The sequence below is a fragment of the Mauremys reevesii genome, linkage group 4 (genome assembly GCF_016161935.1).
Source record: "Mauremys reevesii isolate NIE-2019 linkage group 4, ASM1616193v1, whole genome shotgun sequence".
Taxonomy (NCBI): Eukaryota; Metazoa; Chordata; order Testudines; family Geoemydidae; genus Mauremys; species Mauremys reevesii.
Window position 1 is genome coordinate 28,690,830 of NC_052626.1, and position 24,651 is coordinate 28,715,480.

The 24,651-nt window shown below is 42.8% G+C and overlaps 1 protein-coding gene and 1 long non-coding RNA gene across 5 annotated transcripts in view; one reads left to right on the forward strand and one right to left on the reverse strand.

Moving 5' to 3' along the window:
* The window catches only part of FAM181A (family with sequence similarity 181 member A), a 220,792-nt gene that overhangs the window by 71,365 nt on the left and 124,776 nt on the right, over positions 1-24,651 (reverse strand). The window contains exon 1 of one of the 2 annotated variants that reach the window (XM_039537017.1): positions 2,978-2,996. The exons of the other annotated variant lie outside the window; for it this stretch is intronic. The gene's annotated coding sequence lies outside the window, so the exon portion shown is untranslated. Of the gene's footprint in view, positions 1-2,977; positions 2,997-24,651 lie in introns of those variants that run through there. 2 annotated transcript variants of the gene reach the window in all.
* LOC120404450 lies at positions 7,039-9,931 on the forward strand. Of its 3 annotated transcripts, none has more exons than XR_005598000.1 (3): positions 7,039-7,199; positions 8,364-8,492; positions 9,404-9,931. It is a non-coding gene; the product is annotated as an uncharacterized LOC120404450 (long non-coding RNA). The 3 variants fall into 3 exon arrangements; XR_005597998.1 differs by having other exon boundaries at positions 8,364-8,488; XR_005597999.1 differs by lacking the exon at positions 9,404-9,931 and having other exon boundaries at positions 8,364-8,493.

The window sequence follows — 24,651 nt, forward strand, 5'->3', positions numbered from 1 at the left end:
TGACTGGAAGATAGCTATTGTAATGCCTATTTTTTAAAAAAGGTTCTAAAGGTGATCCTGGCAATTACAGGCAGTAAGCCTGATTTCAGTACCAGGTAAATTGTAAAGAAGAGAGTTATCAGAAACATAGATGAACACTATTTTAGGGGAGAGTCAACACAGCTTTTGTAAAGGGAAATTATGCCTCACTAATCTTTTAGAATTCTTTGAGGGGGTCAACATACATGTGGACAAGGGTGATTCAGTCATTAGTGTACTTGGACTTCCAAAAAGCATTTCACAAGGTCCCTCCAAGAATCTTAAGCAAACTAAGCAGTCATGGGATAAGAGGGAAGATCCTCTCATGGATCAGTAACTGGTTAGAAGATAGGAAACAAAGGGTAGGAAGAAATGGTCGGTTTTCGCAAAAGAAGGGTAAATAGCAGGAATCCCTTCCTCTCTACAGGATCTGTACTGGGACCTGTGCTGTCCAATATATTCATAAATTATTTGGAAAAGGGGGTGAACAGCAAAGAGAAAAAATTTGCCAACTATACAAAATTACTCAAGATAGTTAAGTCCAAAGTTGACTGTGAAGAGTTGCAAAAGGATCTCATTAAACTGGGTGACTACGTGGCAAAGTGGCAGATGAAATTCAATGTTGATAAGTACAAAGTAATGCACATAGGAAAACATAATCCCAGCTATAGATACACAATCATGGGATCTAAATTAGTTGTTACCACTCAAGAAACATCTTGGAGTCATCGAGGATAGTTCCCTGAAAATATCCACTTAATAGCAGTGGCAGCCAAAAAAGCAAACAGAATGGTAGGAACTATTAGGAAAGGGATAGATAATAAAACAGAAAATATCATAATGCCTCTATATAAATCCATGGTAGGCCTTCAGCTTAAATACTGCGTGCAGTTGTGGTTGCCCCATCTCAAAAATAGATGTTTTAGAATTGGAAAAGGTGCAGAGAAGGGAAACTAAAAATGATTAGGCTATGGAATGGCTTGAATATAAGGAGGGATGAAAAAGACTGGGATTGTTCAGCTTAGAAAAGAGATGGCAGGGGTGGGATATGACAGAGGTTTATAAAAATCATGAATTGTGTGGAGAAAGTGAATAGGGAAGTGTAATTTCTCTCTTTACATAAGACAAGAATGAAGGGTCACCCAATTAAATTAGACAGCAGGTTTAAAACATACATAATGAAGTATTTCTTCACACAAAGCACAGTCAACCTGTGGAACTCATTGCCATGGGATGTTGTGAAGGCCAAAAGTACAACTGGGTTCCAAGATGGTCAGGGATGCAACCCTTTGCTCTGGGTGTCCCTGAACTGCCAATTACCAGAAACTGGGACTGAAGAACAGGGATGGATCACTCACTAATTGCCCTTTTCTATTCATTCCCGCTGAAATATTTGGCACTGGTCACTGTCAAAAGACAGGATAGTAGACTAGATGGACCAATATGGCCATTCCCATGCAAATCCTGATCTTAGCCTAACACTGAAAAAGCATGCCATACATATGGTCAGGGACTGACGTAGAGCTGAGTGTTATCAGCATACTGGTAGCTCTGTACCCCCAAGACATCTCATTATCTCCTCTAGCCATGTCACAGAGACATTGAGGAGTGACAGAAGAACTCTGCACGACCCCATTGAGGGTGCTACTGCAGTCTTAATAATAATGACAAGTGACAGAGCATTCTGGATAGATGAGCAATCATCCTTTTTCTGCTAATCTGAGTGTTTACAGGGAGAAATCAGTGGAGCCATTTCAAAAATCTATTTCTGTAAGAGTCCAAAGCTTTATCAGCCCCATATCAAAGGGTAAAGCACTAAAGGCAGCTGATACATGTAGAAGAATCAATGTGGACACTTGATCTTTGTCCATTATCAGAGGGATCATTGATCTGGCTACACCCAAATCCAAAGTCAAGCTGAGGGGATTGTGGGACACAGACAATGCTAATTAGCACTGAGGCTGCTTCACCTTATTCTCCTGCTCAAGAAAGGATGATTACATATGTGACTGTCTGTACCCCTATGTTCGCCCCTTTTACAGGACTATGATAAATTTCATACAAAATATGCCTTGTGAGGGATCATTTGAAAACTCATAATTTGCTGATCATTATTGTCCTGGTAAAATGTGTGGCATCATTGTATGTAAAGTTATAAGGTTCTACTCTATGATGTTACTAAGACATGTTCCAAATCTGGGGAGCAGTCACAAACCAGTTCCCCAGAGACAAAATCAAATGGACCATCACCTTATGAAGTGACCATTCTTTGGCAGGAAAGAGGGCGTGAGCGATAAATCCATATCTTGACAAAGAAATGGCTCGGGGTTCCAGTCCACGCAGACTTTGTCTCCTGAACCTCAGCTGGAGATGCTTTCTCTTCTTTTAGAATAACTATAAGAAGGGAAAGCAGACCCCCCAAATTATCTCCCCCTTTATCTCTACTCATGGCATTGACATGATGAACAAAGGAAGCATCTTTAGACTAGGGGAGGGATCCTGACTGAAAGAAATTCAGCCAGTATGATTACCTGTAACATGTGGTGAGAGAGACCTTTCCTTTGAATTCACTTAGCTTGTTAAGTTAGGCATTAGTTGCATTTTGTTTTTATTTTCTTGTAACCAATTTGGATTCTTATGTCTCATTACTTGTAGTCACTTAAAAAAATCTATTCTTCTGTAGTTAATAAACTTGTTTATTGTTTTATCTAAAACAGTGTGTTTGGATTGAAGTGTTTGGGAAACTCCATTTGAGATAACAGGATTTTTGCATATCATTTTCTATTAATAAAATGACAGACTTCATATGAGCTTGTATTGTCCAGGAGAGGGCTGGGCAGCACAAGACGTACATTTCTGGGGGAAAGTCTGGCACTGGGAATTTGCTGGCATTGCTCTGTAGTGTAATTCATGAGTGGCTGGCTACCGCACTCATACAATATAATGGGGAGTAACTTACATGCTGGATGCTATGTGAGAGCAGACCAGGAGTGGTAGTCTCACAGCAAAGCAGTGTAAAAGGCACCCCAGGGTGGAGAACGGAGAGGTCACAGCTGTTCATTGGTCCAGCCTGTCCCCTAGGTAATGCCACAATAGACAAGGTGATAGAGAAAACAGCAGGCACGCGGTAACTCTTCTGTGAGCTGCAGAGAGAGGGTGCATTCAGGGATACTTAAGCCAGCTCATTTATTTGAGTTTCCTACCATCTGAGCAGCTCCAGAGAAGCATGGGTCTCAGCTCCTTCTTTCATATTTAGGACCCAATCCAAAGCCAGTTGAAGTCAATAGAAGAACTCTCATTGACTTCAATGTGCTTTGAATCATGGCTTCAGCCTAGCCATCTTTGGTCAGTGTGCAGCTGATTTACTCAGCCATATGGGGATTTCCTGCCTGGGTTGCAGTCAGGATTTAGCCCTTAATTTGCTCTCCTTCCCTCAGATGATCAACAGCATGGAGACAGTGAGGCTTGTTATACTGTTAATGCTGCACATATTTTTCTTTTAAAATTATTAACTTGGACTTCTCACCTGACCTCATTGTTTCATTAAATTGTCTCTGACCTGGGCTCAGATTTCAGTTACACTCCAGTAAAACCTGGCATGGCATCTAGGAGAGGACAGAACAGCAACTTGAGATGAAAGTGACCAGTTAGAATACTTAACACCTCGACTGTGGCTCTTGTAGAGATCGGGGAAGGAGAAGGGATGAAGATGCAGACTTAAGCATCATTGAAAAGGGAAACAGAACAACAATACAAAGCTGGGATCACCCCCAATATTTTTAATAGCAGTTCCTTATATTTATACATGGCCTTTCCCAGAGTACTTTAATTGCAATAATAGGAGGCTGTTGAAATGCAGATCTCAGCCAGCACACAGCATGTTGCAAAGGGGCAATTTTGGGTAAGGACACAGACATTTTTCACAAAATGTGAAGGATACTTTACAAAACACCTTTCTGCTGTGTGTAGGGTGACCACACGTCCTGTTTTGGCCAGGACAGTCCCTTTTTTAAGCCCAGTCCTGGCCATCACAACTTTTTTGGCAAACGTGGGCATTTGTCCCATTTGCTCTTGCCAACTTGATCAATTGGGGCAAATGGGACAAATGCCCACTTTTGTCAAAAAAAGTGGGATCCAGAGGAACGTTCTGGGGGGCAAGCGGCAATGCCAGCTCCATGCACGGGGGAGGCAGGACTCGGGCAAGCAGCGATACCAGCTCCAGCCTTGCACAGGGGGAAAAAGGGGCTCAGGTGAGCAGCGACGCTAGCCCTGCACGGGAGTGTGGGGGGAAGGAGGGCGCTCGGGCTAGCCCCACACAGTATCCCATTTTCCCTGTGGGAATTATGGTCACCCTAGCGGTGGGTGGACTTTAATGTCTCAGCCGATAACTCCACATATTAACCTGCATGGTAAATGTGCAACAAGAAATAAAGCTTTTTTTATAATTAGAAATAATAAAAATGAAATCCCTTCATACAGCATCAAGTAGTAAAAAAGCGCACGAGCCCAATGTTTTTATTCCCTCTGCAGTTCACCTTTCAATAAAAGCATCTGGAACTTATGATGAAAGCCTTGTTCACTGTGATCTTTTTAAAGTCTTAGACAATCAATGGACAATTTTTATTCCTCTCTTTAGTAGTGTTTGGAGGAGTTCAAAGAATTTGGACCTTTTCCCTCCACCTTTTTCAGGCATGTTTTTAACCCTGGACTTTAAAGCCACCATCTCAAATGCAGACACCACATTCTGATCAGAGAATGTATTTACATCGCTAAGAGTCTGACAGTGCACTGAAATGAGAGCAAGCTTGAAGCTCTGAGGCTACAAAGCATGACTGGTTTCATTGCAAGAGTGATGAAGGCCCCTAGAGACACATCGTATTTTGGTAAGAGAAGTCTATCACCAATATTTTCCATGCAGGATTATGCTGAAATAGATCCACAGGACGTGCTGACAGCATGTCTCAAGCAAGAGTGGAAGAGGGAGCATTCATTTCTATAAGAGGAGACCTAATTTTGATTGCTCTCTTGTGTGTACAATACAAACCTTCATCCTAATCTAATACTTAGGTCCAGATCCTGGGCTCTATTGGTACTGCAGCTCTGTAAGAGGCGGTTAGAGAGGGTACTAAGCCATGTTTATGCTATATTTCTCATCCCAGAACCCTTGGGCCATTGAATTAAAGACAAGTTTTTGCCAGTCACTTTGCTGAATTCCAGAATCACACTAAACAAGGCACATTCAGCCATAAGAGGCCTGTGGTAGCAACTAATAACTACACCAATTAGGAATTAGATAGGGTGGTCCCATAAGGATCTGTGCTCTTTGAAGTTCTGGCTGCCACTGGAAAGATAAATAAATGCAAAGCATGTCACCGCAGCTAATAACTCCCTGAGATAGAGGTTACAATTATGTAATGTGAGTTAGCCTACATTTCAGCAATGACTTGCCATTAATTTTTCCTTTCTGAAAGGAAATTTATCTGTGGATAAATGTAAAGTAATGCACATTGGGAAAAATAACCCCAACTATACATACAATATGATGGGGGCTAATTTAGCTACAACGAGTCAGGAAAAAGATCTTGGAGTCATCGTGGATAGTTCTCTGAAGATGTCCACGCAGTGTACAGAGGTGGTCAAAAAAGCAAACAGGATGTTAGGAATCATTAAAAAGGGATAGAGAATAAGACTGAGAATATATTATTGCCCTTATATAAATCCATGGTACGCCCACATCTCGAATACTGTGTACAGATGTGGCCTCCTCACCTCAGAAAAGATATTCTAGCACTAGAAAAGATTCAGAAAAGGGCAACTAAAATGATTAGGGGTTTGGAATGGGTCCCATATGAGGAAAGATTAAAGAGGCTAGGACTCTTCAGCTTGGAAAAGAGGAGACTAAGGGGGGATATGATAGAGGTATATAAAATCATGAGTGGTGTTGAGAAAGTGGATAAAGAAAAGTTATTTACTTATTCCCATAATACAAGAACTAGGGGTCGCCAAATGAAATTAATAGGCAGCAAGTTTAAAACAAATAAAAGGAAGTTCTTCTTCACGCAGCGCACAGTCAACTTGTGGAAATCCTTACCTGAGGAGGTTGTGAAGGCTAGAACTATAACAGTGTTTAAAAGAGAACTGGATAAATTCATGGTGGTTAAGTCCATAAATGGCTATTAGCCAGGATGGGTAAAGAATGGTGTCCCTAGCCTCTGTTTGTCAGAGAATGGAGATGGATGGCAGGAGAGAGATCACTTGATCATTGCCTGTTAGGTTCACTCCCTCTGGGGCACCTGGCATTGGCCACTGTCGGTAGACAGATACTGGGCTAGCTGGACCTTTGGTCTGACCCGGTACGGCCGTTCTTATGTTCTAAAGGTCTTTTATGATTGGAAAAAGAAAAGAGGTGACAAAATAAAAGCATATGACCTACCAGATTGCTTCATTAAGGTCAGCACTGACTAAGCACAGCTGGATTTCTTATTTATAACGAGCTGCTAATTTGTTGAAAAAAAATAAATGATAAAGTACAGGCTATTAGTTAGTGCAAAAAGTTTCCTGAAACCTAGCAAAGTTCAAAGAACTAGAGTGAAACTTGAACCACACAGCTATGCAAGGGAGTAAGGACTGAGAACTCCCCTTTCACATGGGCCAGCCAGATGTTGAGTCTGGGAGCCCAGGGGTAAGCAATAACTGTATGCACACTTACGTTCCCTGCTCCCACCTCTGAAGCAGGTGGGCAGGGAGGGGAAGGGAATGGATGGAGCCTATTCACTGGCCAGCACAAGCGAGCCGGTGTGAGGGGGTGTTAGTAATTGTTTTGCTGGTATACACCAGCAGACAATTACTAATTCTTCCCTCCCCCCACCCACTCCCACCCAACCTCTTACCTGAAGCAAGGAGGAAGCAGGGCAAGGATTATGACTCTGTCACAATGCCCCCAATGCAGTTGAACCACCCCTTGCTCAGGAATGTGCCTGAAGTCACAATCTACCACAGAATGTCTGGGAGCACCAAGCTTCCTGAGACTGATTTGATCTCTGCCTTGTCAACACTAAAATGGGAGTCTAAGCTCCCATTACAGAGGTTCCAGTTCTCAGAGGCCTGTGAAGGAGAAAGACTGCTTCCCAGAGACACAAACATTTGTTGGAGCATAACTGGATATAGAAATGGGCCTAGGGGTGTGTAATCGATCGCGCCGGGACTCGACCCTCCTGAGGGCAGGAGGGGAGCCACACCGACTCACTCCACGTCTTCTGTGGAACCGGCTGAACAATAGTCAACAGGGTTAGGAAGCTCAAACCCTCTGGTGCAGGGCTGATCGGCAATGCAGTACACTAAGCTCAGGCCCTTTGGTGCAGGGGCTGAGCAGCAAACAAAGTCAGGAAGCTCAGGCCCTTGGTTGCAGGGGCTGAGCAGCAAACAAAGTCAGGAAGCTCAGGCCTCTAGACCGGAGCGGTGGGTTGAGGGGGAAGGCTGCCACCCACGAGTGGGGTGGCAGGGGGGACACAGGCCCACCCACTCCACTGTGTCCCAGCCCGGGGCCCTAGCAGCAGCTATCACCGCTGCTGGTCAGTGGGGTCCTGACCGCAACACACTGACATCGGCACTTCGGTGCCTGCAGCCTGACAGGTGTCGGCTACCCCTGGGCTACTTTCCATTTCCCCCTCAGGGCCTACCTCATCAGTTGCACTGGGTCCAGGCCAGTCAATAAGCATAGGCTCCTCGGGACCAGGGCTTGGTGGCAGGTCTGGCAGCTCCTCGGGGAAGTCCGGCCAGGCCTGCTCAGGCGACTCCTCCAGGTAACAGCAGGGGTGGGGAAGCTCCGGCGGCTCCTCTTCGTACGGGGTGCGGGGGAGTTCCAGCGGCTGCCCCCAGTACCTGTCACGGGGAAGCTCCGGCGGCTCCTCATCGTAGTGGGCGCGGGGAAGCTCCGGCCAGTCAGGACAGCTGCCTCGGGTCCTGGAGGGTTCCCCGTCAGGAGCTCCCGCCGGCACATCTGCTCCCAGCGGTGGCTGGGCTCTGACTGAGCTCTGCCGGCCGGCTTTTCTACTTCCTGTCCCGCCCCTTGACTTCTGGGGGCGGGGACTGGTGGTGGTGGCTCCGCCCACTTGGGTGTCTGTAAGGGAGCTCCCTCCTCAGGGCAGGAGGGGAGCCACACTGACTCACTACAGAGTGAAAAGGATGAGTCAGCTGTCATACATATGTGTGGAAATGCCACTGTGATTGCAATAATCTGTTACCCTGAAGCACTTGCAAAGACCAGCCCAGGGATCTAAAAACCAAACCCAAAGTGAAACCTGTATTAGCAGGCTGTGCTAATGTTTATTGTGACTCTTTTCCAGAGGAATGCAGACTTTGTCTGGGTTGCATGAGAGAGGCACACCTGAGTCCAGACTGTCCTGTCACTCACTTGTACGAGCTTTAAACTCCATTTACAACAGTAGAGCTACTCTGGATTTTCACCAGTGTACGTATGTGACAGCAGAATCAAGTACCTGTTATTTAAAAATCATATACACTTGCCTGTAGGACCAGACCCATCCCTCTTTAAAAACAATTTCTCTCTAACGAACTCAAAGATGTACAAATTAAGGACCTAATCCCAAAACTCTTGAACCTTGAAGAGTCCACTGAAATCAATAGGCCTGACCCACCATATTTTACTCCAATATAACTCTATTTAAGTCAGTGGAGCTACATTAAAATGGCATAAAAATGGAATAATGAAGGGGTGAATCCAGCCCTATGAGTTGAGCAAAGATTTCCTACCAGGCATAGATCTCTGAGTAAGCCCAGTATAGTCAGTGCGACTATTCCGGATAATAAGCACATCTGGTAGCAAGTATTTGCAGGTTGGTATTCTGGGCCTCATGTTTAGAGATAACCCAATGCTAATTTTTTTTTAAGTGAAGCTAAATATTACACAAGGCTTTCCACTGCCAGCAGATGACATCTACAGCAATTTGGTTTCATTTAAACAACATTTAAGGTGGAAATTCTGCTGCGCACAGTCAGGAAAGGAAATGACAGCTGGTGCCTGAAAGGCTGGGAAGGGAGAACATGTTAAAAACGTTGAAATGATTTTCAAGGTTGTTAGCATAAGCATGAAAGAAAGTCAACTCACGAGACAGCGAGTGGCAGAGTCATTAATGCCAGTCACTAAATTCAAAGACTTAAGAAAGTACCCAGAAAATTAGCAAGTCTGTGCTTTCATAATGCAATAGGAGTGACCCAAGCTACTGACAAAGTGTTGGTTAAAACAGTTCATGTGATGATACACATGGAGGTTGATTTATACAAGGAAGGTAAGACTGTAGTTTTCCTACTGCTGTTTCATTCTACACTCCCTCTGTTACATGTCTCTTCTTCTGAAATTTAACAGGAAAAAGTGAGTTGAATATGTCTGTATGGACCTGACTGGAGCAGAAACAAACAGAAGAAACTGTCAGCTTTACACAGCACAAGAATTCCCCCAAGCTGACTGAAGGGCAGATTTATAGTCCCTTTGCACCACAGAAGAAGCACAAAACGACCGCATCTGGGCTAAGGCTTTGGGCCCTTATTTTAAAGAGAATTGCAAAGAACATCTGTAAAGCAATAACACTTCACACTTCTCTGACACCTTTTCACCTGAGGCTGTCAAAGTGCTTTGCAAACTTTAATAAATTCAACCCCCATAACAGAGATGATGACTAAGTATTAACCCCATTTTACAAGGGAAGAAACAAAGCAAAGACTCTGTTTTGCTCAATGTCCAACCATCCAGGCTTTGGAATGAGTGGTTACTCCTAGGTTCTATCTCCAGCTTTAACCACTAGACCAAACTAACATGTAATTGTGGTATTTCCCAGTATGAAAACATCTCTTGGTAATCCAACGTAACTTGTAAAATATACTGCCCATATGAATCTGACTGCTCCTGTATTTCATTACATGTTTTCAGTGAGAAATTTAAATGGGAGTTCATCATTTATAATGTTACATCATTGTGAGATTCTTTTAAAGTCAAATCTAATTAAATGACTGTCAACATCAAACAAGAGGTTTAACCTGTGATTCATCTAAGGGTTTTTCTCTGTCAGATTTGCAGTTACACGTATTAAAAAAATTGATCCACTTACATACATTTTGCTGTCATTGAAGTTATACAAGTTATAAATTCTGAACAAATAGCTAGACCTTCAGCATAGCCATACCAATTTCGAAATGTCAATACTTAGATAAATTCATTACCAGTAAAAAAAGAAGGATCATCCTGTTCCCAGGACCCTGCCACTTTAATCTGTGAGATTCATCCTTTAGGGCACAGATATTTTATAGCTCATTAAGAGATTGTGTAACAGGAGTATTTGTTTTCTGAAAAGAATGATTTTGAAATCACTTTAACTGTACAGTATGAAAGACCCCTCAGTACCAGGGGAGTTCTCTGCTGTAAGCCCTTCTTCTGGAAACAGCACAAATTCTATGGCCAAAATTTGATAAGTAATTCTGTGTGCCTCACTTACTGGTGCCTTAGAGGGGTCTGATTTTCAGAGAATGGGTGCTGTATAGAAGTTATAAAAATACGCTCACACTCAGACTAGAGCTGGGCCTGAACTGAAGCCCCAGAACCAAACACCCTTGAACTTTGTGGGATTCCAGAAGAGGAATCTGGATCCTGACCTAAATATTACATCTCTTTCCTTCTTACCTTGAACAAAACCAAAACACCAGATTGAACACCTCTAAACTCTGGTGATGGATGGAATATAGATTTACATGTTATCTGAGAGTTGTTAAAACCTCCAGCTCCCTTACTGATTTCCTGGGGCACTGGTCCTCAGATGACTCAGGGGGAAGAGAGTTACCTATTGAATTACCAGGAGCATTTTCTGCAGCAGCCTGGGTTTTCCAGGCAGGTCATTCATCCAAATACTAACAAAACCCAACCCCGCATCCCTGTTTAATCTGTGAGGTATACAAGGATCAATTTGTTAGTCTTTAAGGTGCCACAAGTACTCCTGTTTTTTTTTGCGGATACAGACTAACACGGCTGCTACTCTGAAACCTATCACAGCAGAGGGTGACATTGCTGCAAACTATGTATACTGTATGCTCATTGTATAACTAAGAGATCTTTGCATTATTTGAATCATTAACATTGTGTGTTCTTAGAAGATTCCATTGTTCCTTCATGCTTGGCGGCTAGCTGGGAGTTGATATGGGCACAGAGTTAAAGCTGTTAAGATGAACTTGGGCTCAACTCTCAGTTCCATCTAAACTAAACACAGCATAGGATCTTGGGGGGAAGAGGGAGGCACAGAGGGATGTTTATCACCTTTGTGCTTTTCCTATTCTGGATCTGGCCTCTACCATAAATTACAGCAGCCTCAGATATGATTTCTCTTAAAACTTGATTGACTATGGTTCCAAGGGACCAGTCTGGACACATACGTTTTACCCTAGTCACACTTCCCACACAAGGTGCCATGAAAGGGCTGATGGCATAGAGCCATTATGTCAGCTCTGTGCTACCTTCTATGACAGAAGCATTCACTGATGGTCAAGTGTGCCAGAATACAGCCCGTTTCCACTGCCATAACCTAACAGACAATTGGGCCCTTTCGGTTAAGAGTCCACTTTGGATGTGCAGGCCAATATTTGTGCTTTTGAAAAGAGATACAGAGTTCTTTTAAGAGTATATATACAGTGATGGCTTTTTTCCATCCTTAGTTCTATTTTAACTTTTTTTTTTTGCCTATGATATATAGTCAGAGCTCACCTGATGAGATAGTACACTCAAGATTTATAAGAAAGCTGCTTTCCTGCCACATGATAATAAATTCTCCCTAATCCTGAATATATACTAGACATAGAGCAGGGCCTTCAACAAGTTTTATAAAGCATTAGTGTCAACGGTTTAAAGAGAATTGGAAAGGAAAAATAAAGTGCCATCAGCAAAGAAAAATCCAAATTGTTCACTGAAAGGAAGTTTGCCATGGGAGTTACATACAAAATAGTTCAATATAGTTTTTGGTTCAAAAGTCAAGAAAATGCTAAACACTGAAAACGATAACATTAATCCAAAATATTCTAAAATAGCTGGATCCAAACAAAAGCTCAGGTAAGAGCCATTAATGAAACGAAAGCAAGACAAGATTTTCTCAAATTAAAAAAAACAAAACCCCACATACACTCAAGTACAGGAAAGAGCCCGTCTTTCCCTTAGCAGCAAGTGTGATTTGTAATGTGAATCTAGATGTGAATATACTATGTGTATCATTGGAACCCTTTGTGAGCAGACTCTCTTCTTGTGTAAGAGTGCTGGATTTATGGTCCCCTAGTCCTTTCAGATTACTGAGCCTGAAAAAAGAGATTCTATTTTGTAGCAATATGTAAACTCCAATTTCATATAGTGTCTCCTGTGTCACTTTGCATAACTTTCTAAAGGATCTGATTAACCAAAATGTCCTTCCTACATTTTTACCAATCAGTAGAGTATTAATAAGCTGCCAGGTGAGATTGCAGAACCTCCTGTTGAGCTACCGAATGGAAACTGAGCAAGCTAAAAATATTTGGAGAGATTTATTTGATTTCTCCACATGACACCCTCTATAATTTATCACTTCAGCTCATGCTTATTCTGTGTTCCTTGTGGTTTTATTTTAGAGGGAGGCCTTTCTTTCCGTACTTTTACTCTAAGCACATCTTGGAGCGGGAACCATCCTGAACCCCCTGTTTATCAAATCATATGTTATCAGTGTCTTTTTGCCATCTGATGATCCAGGAGACATTCCCAATCATTCTGCTGAAGACAAATGAGCTGAAATAAAAAATACTTAGGTGATGAACAAGTAAGGCTACAGGCTCCTATTTTGTGTGTGTATAATATGTATATGCATAAGTGCTGGAACTAGGGGTTCTGGGATGCTGCTGCACCACCTGTCTTGAAATGGTTTCCATGATACACAGGGTTTACAGTTTGGTTCAATGGCTCTCAGCAACCCTACTATAAAAACTGTTTCAGCACCCCTGTGTATATGTACACGTACACACAACCCTAGCACACAGACTAATTCTTTCCTGACAAGCTGCAAGAGAAGACTCCTTCTACTGTGCTAACTTGCAGTGAAACAAATCTTTCATGTAATGGCTAATTAACTTAATCCCAGCAGGTCTCCAGGACTAGACAGCTTTCTATGCAACTGTCTTAAAACAAAATGAAACATGCCATTTTGGAGTATTCATCAAAAGCAGTTGAATAAAATGAATGTCTGAGGATAAAACCAATATGTCTTCAATATTCAAGATGGGAGACATGACAAGTTTAGGGAGTTACAAGCCATCAGGTTTCCATCATATCCTGCCTCCAAGTGGAAGTGATCAGTTAAGTTGTATTGAAAACTTGTTTATATGTAGCAGTCTAATAGGAAGCAATGTAGTATACTCAAAAGCTGCAGATCCCTTTGATCTCTTCAGCTTTTGTATAAAGGCTATAACAGGGTTCAGAAAGAACTAGATACATTCATGGGGGATAGGTCCATCAATGGCTATTAGCCAGGATGGGCAGGGATGGTATCCCTAGACTCTGTTTGCCAGAAACTGGGAATGGACGACAGGGGATGGATCACCTGATGATTACCTATTCCGTTCATTCTCTCTGGGACATCTGGCATTGATCACTGTCGGGAGACAGGATACTGGGCTAGACTGATCTTTGGTCTTACCCAGTATGGCTGTTCTTATGTTCTTAAAGCAGTGGTTCTCAACCTATTTACCATTCTGGACTACATCCAATACTACCTCTATGGCTCTGAGGATGTCACATGGGCTTCAGCTCTGTAGTGACTGGGCCACAGGTTAAGAACCACTAGTATAAAGACTTCACATTATATATAACAGCAGCCCCTGGAGTTGGTGAATGTCACACATACACTAAAAGCAACCATTTTGAAAAAGCATGTCCCTAGCTGCTCAAACCAGAAAAAAATGCAAAAGCAAAATACATTCATAAACATGCAGCTAGAGGACAAAAAGCTCTGATGAGAATGTAGTTTCTACAACAAATTAGTTTGTGGCAATAGAAATAAGTTAGCACAGAGTGAATTTCAAAACGGATACTAGAGGTGAGTAACATAACCACAATAAACATATGCAATACTATTAGTAACTGTCTAATGGTAAAGTAAAAAATATTAGGATTATTCATGTAGCAAAGCCAGACTGGCATGTATGTTTAAGGAAAGATACCACACAGCAGACAGTGAAATGGTGGAATGGGAAGCTCCATATGTGTTTGGGTTAAAGTAAAGTCTGCAAATGCACATGATCAAACAGGTTTATAACTTGTCTACTAAATAGGACTGTAGACGAGCGGACTCACCCCTGCGGCACCTCCTGCTGGTGACTTCCGGGAATTAGCTCGTTCCAGCTCTGGAGCACCCTCTGCAGGCCGGTGATCCACCTGTCCTCCGGCCCCCGTGTCCCTCCCTGGACCCGGTGCCCTTTTACCTGGGGTGCTGCCCCTGGCAGTAACCCCTCAGTCTTAGGGTCTCCCCTCCCTGGGGGACTCCCCACCATCTATCCCCACTTGCCTCAGTATATGGCTACTGCCAGTCATTGTCTAGCCCCCATGCCCTGGGGCAGACTGCAGTATCAGCCACTCATCACTGGCAAGGAGGGTTTGGATCTGCTGCCTTGGCCTACCCCTGGGCTGCCCTCTGCAACCCCCAGCCCAATGCTAGGCCGCAGCCTGGGGCTTTCCAGGCTAGAGTTCCCCAGCTCCCCTGCCGCTCCCCAGCCCTGCTCCCCTCAGGTACCTTATGTCCAGCTCCCTGCAGCCAGGTCCATCTCCCTCATAGCTAGAGAGAGACTGCTTGGGCTTCTGGCTCACAGCCTCTTATAGGGGCCAGCTGGGCCTGATTGGAGCATGGCCACAGCTGAGCCTGCTTTCCCCAATCAGCCCAGGCTTCTTGCCCCAGCCACAGCCCTCTCCTGGGCTGTTTTAAGCCCTTCAGGGCAAGAGCAGGGGACCACCCTGCTACAAGGACATAAAGGATATCCTAAAAGAATGTTATGTAGGGTGTAATGGAGTAAGACACACGAAGGATAATACCTGACCTGATATAGGTCCCATTAACTTCAATGAGACTACTCATAATGCATCAAATTAAGCATGTGTGTAAGTTTTTCAGGATTGGGGCCTTAAATATTATCTCTACATCAAGACATACATCCAACAGTGGTGGTGGCAGTGTTTTACCACATCCATCCATATAGAACCTGAGTGCCTGAGCATCTCTCATACTGTAAAGTTAAAGTGAATCATTTATTAACTTAAAAATACGGGCTTGTCTACACTTACTGGGGGATCAATGCTCAGTGATCGATGCATCAGCGGTTGATTTAGCAGGTCTAGTGAAGACCCGCTAAATCGACCGCAGATCGTTCTCCCGTCAACTCCTGTACTCCACCTGAACGAGAAGTGTAAGGGGAGTCGACAGGAGATGCTCCCGTTGACATAGCGTAGCGTGGACCCCACGGTAAGTAGATCTAAGTACATCAACTTCAGCTACATTATCCACATAGCTGAAGTTGTATAACTTAGACTGATCTCCCCCAGAGTGTAGACAAGGCCTAAGTATTTGTATTAAAGTCTTCTATAAAACTACATACTCCAAGAGCTTGTGTTTTGTGAGAACACAGTGGCATAAGGTAAAATTGCAGGAGCTTCAGAACAAATATATTATTACTAATGAAAAATAAAGGTAGTCCTAAATATTTGCATGCCATAGGGCATCCATTCACCTACTTATAAGTACCTCTGACTAGCCTGTTCTTGTGGTCTCCTAGCCACCAACACACACAGGCCATTTCCCTTTCATCCTGTGTGCTTTTAATCTTCAGTTTCCAAGCACAAAAGAAAGAACTACACCCACACTTTTCTCTCTAATATCCTGGGACCAACACAGCTACAAGACTGCAAAGAAGGAACCCTAGGTATACAGCAGACAGAGGCTTCCACACAACTCTCTCTCCTTTTCCCAGCTCACTCTCTAAGACCACTCTTTACCTCCCTGTTCCTCCCAATTATTGAGCCAATTGCCTCATTAGCCCAGCAATTGACACCCAAGGATCAGTGATCCCAACAGAAACTGATTATTTGAATTATTTTAAGCCTGCAAACTTCCCTGTGCTGCAGCAACCATAGATAGCCCCCTGTCACATGGCATTTTGAAACTGGCATGACTGTGCTATAGGTCTAGTTATGTGTTCAGAATTATATTTTCTAGCTTCAACTATGCAGATTACACACAGGACATAAAATGTCAAGTAAAATTCTATACAGATAGGCTAAGATTTTCCCAAGTTACTACTGTTTTTGGATTCCTCCATTTTTGGGTTCTCAGTCTGAGCCTAATTTTCAAAGGGCAGGTTCTCCACACTTTCTGAAAATCAGGCATTTTTAAGTTGTCTCAGGTTGGGCACTCAAAAATTGAGGAACCCCAAATCACTAGTTGCTTTTGAAAAAATTGGCCCTAATGTATCAGACACAGACATGTGGAAGATCAATCTTAGAGCAGTGTGACCAGTATTCCAAATTTCTTACACTAGAGAACTGTAGCCATTCTGTGTAAACCCTGTTGATCCTGCTTGAAAAGGCTTAAGTTGTTTCTGCTGACTCTCTGGCATAAGTGATTTATTACCATATCTTGATATAGGGGAGGTGAAGTGGCTTTCTGTGGAGAGAAGATTTTAGGTCTGGGGTGAGCAGTCCTAAAGGAGGACCTGTAGGAGCAACCAGGCTTGAGGAGAACTTTAAACTGTTTCTTATATTATCTTATTGTTGTTCTCCTTTGTAATGATGCCAAACGTCAGAAAAATAACCTCAGTGATTTTGAACTTGACATATTGTGACAGTGGTTGCAGAGCATGTTGGGCAAGGTACCTGCTTACACATACCTACCCTTCCACTTAAAATGTTGGTGATGTTGAATGAAAATGTGCACAAGACCACGCACAGATACAAGCTTAATTTGTTAATAATAGCCCTGGATTCTGAAATGAAAATCAGTAGGTGAGGAGACTGCATGACCAGGATTCTGGGGATATCACATCTTCACACACTGTGTTCAATGCACTTTACTTTTTAAGTCCTAGCTTCATGGGAATTTATGCTAGGCAGAGACTAAAAGTGAACTTCTTAAGTGTTTAGACAAACTTAATGAACCCAAAGCAAGCAGTAGGACATTTTGTTTCAAAAAGATTTATCTCTGCTGCGTTGGTAGAGCAATAAATATCCTGCAAATGAACTTCATATTCACTTATAAAATAAAATCCACATTAATCTCAACTACTGGAGACAACAATAAATTGAACAAAAGTGAATCAGAGCTGAGAGATTTTGAAAACAGCCACTCCATCACAAAGGACATGCACCTGGCCAACTGTCACAACAATGTTGTTCATGTTCAGAAATTAAAAAGCCCTGGAGAATATTCCCAGTTAGGTCACATTTAACTGGTAGCATATAAAACTTCAGGGTTCTGCTGGCAGTGCCTGCCTGGAAGCAACTGTGGAGAACAACTATCAACATCTTCCACTCTGAGGAGATTTGTAGTAAAACTCAACCCTTTTGTCACCATGGGGCAAAAAAGTAAGTCACTGCAGGGAGGGAAGTGGAACATGGAAAAAGGAGCAGCAGATTTACCGTAGGGTCTTACAGTTCAATAAAATCCAGTGCGTTCATCCACTGTCTGCTGTATGAGTCATAGATATGTTTATGGTATGTGTGAGTTATGCTAGCTCTAGCTTTATGCAGCCAGCCTTTTGGGAGAATTACATTATTTAAGTCTTCTATAAATAACTGGCACTAAGTCTCCTTTGTTGGGTAAAAGGTCAATATTGTTCAGCTGACAATGAATCTTCTGTTTAGTCCGAAGAAACTCCAGCATAGCTAGACGGGTAGGGCTTAATCTGAATTTCTTTAAAACATGCACAACCCCAATGTAGTTGATGGATTTGCATTAGTATAAGCAAAAGCCGAATATAGCTCTAAGATTTGGGGGGGGCAAAGGTAGGAAGGAGAAGGAATGGAGAATACACTGATATTTTAGAGCTCTTTAGTAATTATTTTTATATTAGATTATAAAACATGGTGACATCACTTTGCTGTTCTTAACGCAAAAGTATTGATTGAAAGAGTCCCTATTTCAGCAAAGTACATAAGCACGTTGTGACCCTAAGAGCATCCCTATGCCAGAAGACAAGGGGGTCCCTGGTATGTAGCAATGAGTTTGGGCTGGCCTGACCCACTCAGTGTATCCCAACTCACTATTGTTGTAATATGTTGTCATGGAGTGTGTGGGAGGCAGGGCCCTGCAGCCACCACTTCCTGCGATTCACTGTGACTCTCAGCCAGCCAGTAAAACAAAAGGTTTATTAGACAACAGGAACACAGTCTAAAACAGAGCTTGTAGGTACAGAAAACGGGACCACTCAAGTCAGGTCCCTCTTGGGGGGAGAAGAGCCCAGACCCAGGTTCTGGACCTCCCCCACATCTCCCCAGTCAGCGCCAAACTGAAACTCCCTCCAGCAGCCTCACCCAGCCACACACCCCGGCTCCTCCTGCTCCTCCTCCAGCCTTTGTCCAGTTTCCCAGGCAGAAGGTGTCACCTGGCCCCAAACCCCTCCTGGGCTCAAGTTACAAAGGGCAGCCATCATCCTTTACGTGCTGGCCGTCAAGTGTCATCCCTCAGTGAAGTCACACCCTTATTTTCCATCACAATCTAGACAGTAAACTAGTAAAACTCCAATGTAACATTACCAGGTTAAAACTCCCTATTCCCTACTCCGTCACATATGTGTCTAAAACGTATCATATAATGTGTCATTGGAAAAATTATGGTGTGATGGATGTACGGTCAACCCACAAAGGAGTATGCAGTTGTGCTGAAATTATAACTAAAATGGGAAAGTTGATAAACAGATTTTCTCCAGACAAAAGAAAGAGGCCAACACAATCAAATCAAGTGTGGCCAAATTCAGTGGGCTAGTCATTTTTATTGGTGGTTGTGGGAAACGATCCTTTGCACCCCCCTGAGTGACATAAATTACACTGACACTTACACTGTGTGGACAGCGCCATGTTGGTGGGAGAGCTTCTCCTGCCACTATAGCTACCGCCCCCTCGTTAGGGTGGATTAATTATGTCAATGGGAGAACGCTCTCCCATTGACATAGAGCAGCTACACAAGAGATCTTACAGTGGTGGAGGTTGACATAAGAAATGTGCATTAAAGCATATTATTACAGAGGAATGGGATATAGGTTTTAAATACAAAAGTTCCCCGTTTGAGAGATTTATGAAATTCAAATTACTGACAGAAAAGATCTGTGCTATACAAATGATAGCGTATAGGACCTCATGTCACAACAATAGAGATCTCCTTACACATTGGTGTAAATCTGGAGCAACTTAATTGAAGTCAGTGAAGTCACATAAGTGTAAAACTTGTGTAAGTTAGATGAGTAGGTTGAGTCCATTTTTATGTGGTTATAGAAATGAGTTTAAAATGTGATGAACTGCTTAAAAGGGAACGCGAAAACACCAGTCCTGCAAACACATATACATAAATGTAACCTATCACACCAGTGAATCATGATAATTAAAATACTTTTGAAGAGTGGTGAGGGTTGAGGACTCTAGTGGCTAAATTTATCTGATCTGTAATCATGGTCCAAAAGCATAAAATGAAAGAACAAGATCTTTATACACAGAAATCAGTGCATCTCTCTCTGTCTATCCACCTCTCCTCCAGGACAAATAGGAAAGTGTAGTATTAACATGATATGGTTGGGCAGGAGTAACATGCCTTCTGAACATTAGTGTCCTCTGAGTTTCTGAGCAGATTTAGTGTGAAGTTGTGCCAACTCAAAACAACATAAAAATAGTATTTACAGTATTCAAGTGCGGGATAAGGGTACAGTAAGGACATTGGTGTTCTGGTAAGGACATCTCTGCATTACTGTGATTATTTTATTCAGTTATATGCTCTGAAAGTAATCACCCACAAAGCAGGAAATTAACCACTCTTTGTCTGTCTAAGGTCTCCAACAATGAAAATGAAGCACAGGTAATACACTATGCACTAGAATGGCTGCTAGTCTAAGATACCAACCCAAAGGGAAGAGACCCTGAAAACAGCTCCACGTGGCAGACCCAAGTGTTTCCATGGAGTCCCATTGAAGGCAATGGGACTCTGCATGGGTGCAGGGGTCTGCCTTGGGAGAGTTCATCGCAAGATTAGGTCCCAGCTATGGTCAGGTTCACAGCTCTAGTTTAGAAAGGCATTCAGGGCATTTGTCTCCACTCCGTTATGCCAGATATACAACAGTGGATTCATCCTATTGAAAAACCGGTGCAACAGTGGAGAATCAAGCCCAGGATTTCTAATATACTCAATAAAGTTTCTATAGGTATAAAGAAATACATTTATGTCAGTCATTTCAAAACCTAGATGCTGTGTTGCTGTCATTATCATCCTATTTACTTAATATGAACTGTAAAATAATTGCTAAGGTGATGGCTAGACAAGCAGCATAATCTCCGAGCCAAATTAGGCTGATTTTTCCAAGGAAAGCTATTCTGACATAAGATTACTTATAGATCTTATTAATACTAATTACAGCTGGTATGTTATATCCCTTTCCTCCCCTATTGTCTGTCTTGTCTGTTTAGACCGTAGGCTCTTGGGGCAGAGGCTGTCTATTATTCTCTGTTTGTACAGTGCCAAGCAGAACGAGGCTCCAGTCTTGGTTGGTCCCTCAGCGCTACTGTAATAAACTCAATTAACAATGTTAGAAGGGCACATAAAGTTGCCATGTTAACTCTGGATTCAGAGAGAGCAAATTGGAAGCATCTGTTTGCAAATGGGGAAAAATTAGCTTTCGTGAACATTTCTGTGCCTACTTGCTAAAAATTACTAGGTGCCATCCATGTCTATAGATGCCTCCATGTATATCCCAAGGGTGCCTCCTCGCCAAGTACTCAGCAAACTAGTCCATAATGACTTCTATAATTTAGTTTTAGATTCCACTGCAGCAGCAAAAGTCAAAAGGATTAAACCAGAAGGAAGGTGTGTTGACTACAGAGAAATATTATATGCAAATGTAGATTATTCATGGCTGAGTCACAAAAATATGTATTCACATTCCAAACCTGATAAATCTGTCATGATTTAAAGTGCTGACAATATCATGCTTTGCATTTATTTAACACCTTTTCATCAGAGGCTCTCCAAGTGCTTAGGATATACTGGGATGAATTCAGAATAATGGCAGTCTCAAAAGGGTGCTTCAAGGTGTATTGTAAAGCATCAAACCTCAGATCGGTAGCTGAAGGGTGGGTAATACATCTGGGAATTAAAAGAAGAAATAATCTAAGGGGCATGATAAAAGTAAAGCTAGGTCTGGTGATCAATAAAATAAGATTGGCTTTTGAAAGCTGGGAACAGATTAAACTCTCTGTGAGGGAAAGTCAGCAATATAAAGATGAGCACTCTGCTAGATCATTATCTCTCTGCTAGAGAACATTCCAAAACTACACTTCAAAGTTTGTGTGCGTTTGGGTGGCATATGTAAAATATAATGGATTATCTTTAGTAAGGACCAGATTCTGCTGCTTTTACTCTCATTAAGTAGCACCTTAATCCCTGAGTAATTGTAGGACCAGATTCTGCTACCTTTACCCTTCTTCTTCTTCTTCATTATTATTATTACTATTATTATTGTTGTTGGTGGTGGTGGTGGTGTATGTATGTATTCGTATCACAGTAACCTCTAGAGCTGGGCATTGTACAAACACATTGAGCTGGACTGTGAACTCTTTATGTTGATGAGCAGTTATTCCTCCGGGTAGTCCTGCTGACCTCAATGCGACTATTTCTGTGATGCTCAGCCCTGTGAACAAGGGGTTCACAATCTGGCCCCGAGTAAAAGACAATCCCTGCCCAAAGAGCTTACAGTGTAAGCGCTAGATTCTGACACCTTCACTCACACTGAGGAGCGAGTACCTTACTCCACAGCTAATCCCGTTGCTCCGCCTACCCACATCTTCAGTCTGAGTCTATAGCAAAGCACAGCCCTGGCTGTCTGGATACTCATCACTCTGAGCACGTGGGCAGGTAGGGGTTAGAGTGGGTGAAGATGCCCACGTGTGAGGAGGGAAGGAAGCTGCACCCTTTTAAGAACTACAGTATTTGCCTTCCTCTCTTTCCCATAGTGTATAAGGAGGAACTGTGATTCTCGGAGGTGTCTGGCCCTGGGGTGGAGCAGTTACACACAACCACTTCTTTTGGGCTTATCCAAAAAGCTCAGTCTGTCCCTATGTAAGTTGTTACTCTCTTCTACCAAACATACTAATTTGTTAAGATAGCACCGAGAAACAAACAGAGCAGGATCTGTTTAAAAAACTAACAACACAATAGGGAGCAGATTGAACTGAACTGCTTTAAAATGCTGAAGTTTGGAGGCTTAGCTTCTTCCAGCAGAAGATATATTTTTAACATGTGAAAGACTCCAATGGCTGGTGCAGGAATCAAAGCCAATGGTGTGTCAAAACTGTAGGACGGTGAATTCTCATTGATGGAGAGAGACTTGAAGTGGGAAGGTCCTAGTATTTACATACCTACTTCTCTGAGGTATAGCCCTGAAAGTGATGTTGAGCTACTGTGACAATGTGTGATACGAGTGATGTTTCAGTCTGTGTAATTTATGTCTTGGTGCATGAGACCATCCAAAGCAGGGACCCAGTGTAAAGCATTTCAGTGTCTTTGCTTTTTTTCTCACACTTCTACTTTTCCAAACACACTGTCGTCAAGCCTCATCGAGAATGTAATGGGTGATGGGCACACTGTATCCTGTGTACATGCACTGGGGAGTGCAAGTGCAATTGAGCTGAAGGGTGAGAGGTGAACCTAGATTCACTGAAAACGCCCTTAAAACTATATGAAACATCTGGCTTGAACAACAATAACAAAAGCAATGGAATCCTTATATAAGGCTGGCTGTTTGTCTTAACTTTCAGCCTCTGTGCCCATCTGTGAGCGTTAGCATAGAACTCACATATACACACTATGAGCCTAATCGAAAGCAAGGTGAGTCTTTCCATTGAATTCAATGGGCTCTGGATCAGGCCCACTATGTGCTGGTTTATAAAACCGGTCTGGGGACCCAGATTGCTCAGGCATTTGGCAGTGGGAGAAAGAACCTTTCACTTCTCCACCACTAGTTAAATATTTATAATGTTTTATAACATAACAATGCTTTGAACTTCTGTAGCACATTTCATCCAGCGACCTCAATGTGCTTTACAAACACTGATGAAGGAAGTCACACCTGAGGTAGGTAATTATTTAGATCCATGTCACAGACAGTGAAATGTGGAAAAAGAGGTTAGGTGACTCTGTGTGTGTCTCTGTGTGCGCCGCACATCATTTTATAGAAGTCATATTGGTCCATAAAGAATCTTATTCTGAAATGCTACTGGCATGACTTCCCTTGAGTGAAGAAATAGTGATGGGGTTCTCGCTACTAACAGAAATGTAACGGATTAGACAGCCAGGAAAGATAGTTTATATACTGAGAGAAGGGGCAGGACAAAAGGGAAACACTGAGATATGGCCAAATATAGCCTTCTGTATGCTGGAAAATCTTTGGTATCTCTTTCCTTTCTCTTGAGATAAACACACAGACTCTGAGAAAATACCCTTGAAATGTTGATAATGGCCAACTGGATTGAAAAACATTCTGTTGTGTTGACATCGGCACTTTCAAACATATATCATGCAGTGACTTATAGAGAGGTAACACCTTGTGACAGCTTCCATTACTAACAGCTGGAAAACAGATGGGTCTCCCTTCCCGAATGCAGACAGAACTGTAATATATTTTCTGAATGGAACAGAAGTGCTAGATATTTCTGAGACAAAAGAAATGCCAGCTCTAAGGACCAAATGCAGCCCGGCTGCAGCAAGTTGGCACAATTGCTGCTGAAATCAGTGAAAGTTGTGTCTGGTTACATGGGGCTAAATTTGATGCTGAGAGTTTGATAATGTCAGATTATAGAGAAATATCATCCCCTTCCATGCCAAAATTTGTGGAAGGGGAAAAAGTGACTCAGTAAACTCAGTGTGGTTCCAGATGCATTTATCTCCTTGAGGAAGAAACTAGCAGCTATGTGGATGGAGGAAGCAGAGCAGTAGGTAGGTTTGTGGCTTTGGCCAGGGCTGCCCAGAGGATTCAGGGGGCCTGGGGCAAAGCAATTTCGGGGGCCCCTTCAATAAAAAAAAGTTGCAATACTCTAGAATACTATATTCTCATGGGGGCCCCTGCGGGGCCCAGGGCCCGTGGCAAATTGCCCCACTTGCCCCCTCCCCGGTCGGCCCTGGCTTTGGCCTGCTAACCACATACACACCAGAAAATACACAGGACAATCCCTTAGGATCTTGGGAGTTCCAATATTGTCCTAGTCTCCTCCACACTACTCCCACCTATACCACCTTGTAGCATGGCTTGGTAATGAGCTGTGCTGCCAACAGTGGCCTAGCATTAGTTTTGTAATATCTTCCTGTTAGAGATGCAGTAATAACA